General features: G+C 34.3%; 1 pseudogene; it reads right to left on the bottom strand.

The window, feature by feature from the left end:
* Window positions 1-1,390: 1,390 nt before the first annotated feature.
* On the bottom strand, window positions 1,391-1,623 carry LOC115284590 (annotated as a pseudogene).
* Between the last annotated feature and the right edge of the window lie 426 nt (window positions 1,624-2,049).

The following is a 2,049-nucleotide window of genomic DNA, read 5'->3' as shown; positions in this document are numbered from 1 at the left end:
TGTCCATTCTAAAGCTTCATGTAAGTGAAGTTATACAATCTATACTTTATGTAAGGCTTCATATTATGTTGTATTCCATTGGTGTCATATCCAATAAATCATTTCTTTGATATTTTTAAATTGTGCTGTGTAGTTTTCACGGGTATATATATACATATATGTGTATATATATATACATATTTATGCATTATTGATTGCAATTTAAAACACTATATGTTAATTTAAATTTTTTAGAAAACTTTTAACATTTTTATTTACTTTTGAGAGACAGAAAGAGATAGAGCATGAGAAGAGAAAGGGCAGAGAGAGAGAGAGATACACAGAATCTGAAGCAGGCTCCAAGCTCTGAGTTATCAGAATAGAGCCTGACATAGAGCTTGAACCCTTCAACTGTGAGAACATGACCTGAGCTGAAGTTGGAACCCCAACTGATTGAGTCACCCAGGTGCCCCCCAAATTTTCTTTAAAATTTTTTTAACATTTAATTTTTTTGAGAGACAGAGAGAGACAGAATACAAGCAGAGAAGAGACAGACAGAGAGGAAGATACAGAATTTATTTTATAAGCCATATCTATAAATAGAAATGGAATTTGGAGAAAGTCAACATTTTCTACAAATATTACTTAATAAGTTATAAACATTTATAGTGTCTCTTCACATATGCTCTTAAAGTGAGTTTTCAAGATTTTCCCTGTTGATAAATTTAAAGGCATGAAGTTCATAAGTTTAAGCAAAAATCTTCACAGGTAATGTAATAAAGAGACAATACTAGGCTAAGCAGAAAAACAGATTGCTAGGTCATTTATAAAAAAGAGATAATACAATGGCAAGCTCGATTGGTTTCATGAATGCAGACATTGTACATGTAATATATATGTATTCACTTTTCAGGTCCTTTTTTTTAGTGTTTTTATTTATTTTTGAGACAGAGAGAGACTGAGCAAGAGCAGGGAAAGGGCAGAGAGAGAGAGGGAGACACAGAATCTGAAGCAAGCTCCAGGCTCTGAGCTGTCAGCACAGAGCCCAATGTGGGGCTTGAACTCACAGACTGAGATCATGACCTGAGCCAAAGTAGGATGCCCAGCCTACTGAACCACCTAGGCACCCTCAGGTCCTTTTAACTATGAAACCACGGCAAATCACCCACTCCCTGCAGAAGAGCAAATGCAGGAAAATAAGTATTTAATTAAAGGCATGTCCATTTTCTTAGTTTGAAAATCAAAAGCATTTTCAATATATCCATATTGAAAAAACACTGATTGCATTTAATGGCACTAAAATGGCAAAGTTTGAATCTTCATTTATTCAAAAAGAACAAATTAATCTGAGGACGTCCACTTGACTGCAGATATTTATTATTGGCAGTAAACTTTTCCTCTCATCTAATCCTTATGAAACTGTCCTCCATTCATGTTCACCTTCTGGTGGGGGCCCAGATACAGCAATTTGTTCTTCTATTTTTTTTTCTTTTTCTCTCTTTACTTCCCTGGTCTGAACATCCAAAATGTCCCAACATGCAACCTCCTCCTGTCTTCTCTTTGCAGCCTCTGCAAACTTTGCTCTTCTTTCAGGTCTGATCAGGGAGGTGCAGACTCCCCAGGACCAGGAAAAGACAACTCCATTGGAAAAGTGGCTGGGCCACACATGATCATAATAAAGTTTGTGGAAGTTTTCTTAAAACTCATTACATTCTATTGCCAATACTTTGCTTATATATATTTTTAAAAAACCTTAAAAATTGTTTGAACACAAAATATACTAAAAGTAAATCAGTGTCAAAACCAATTTTGGGAATAATCATTTTATTTATGACATGGTAAAGATTATATGAGGAAAAAGAATTTGAATTTCAAGCCAAGACAGGGTGACATTTATTTTATTTTATTTTATTTTTTTATTGTGTATAACCTTGATTATCAAGAATATATTATCAAATCAATTTGACTTTTTCTTTTTTTTTTTACGTCTTTTATTTATTCTTGAGAGACTGAGAGAGACAGTGAGAGCAGGGGAGGGTCAGAGAGAGAGGGAGACACAGAATCTGAAAT

This window comes from Suricata suricatta, unplaced genomic scaffold (assembly GCF_006229205.1).
Source record: "Suricata suricatta isolate VVHF042 unplaced genomic scaffold, meerkat_22Aug2017_6uvM2_HiC HiC_scaffold_1111, whole genome shotgun sequence".
Classification (NCBI taxonomy): domain Eukaryota; kingdom Metazoa; phylum Chordata; class Mammalia; order Carnivora; family Herpestidae; genus Suricata; species Suricata suricatta.
Note: the sequence above shows the minus strand (reverse complement) of the source record. Positions and strands in the feature narration are given on the sequence as shown.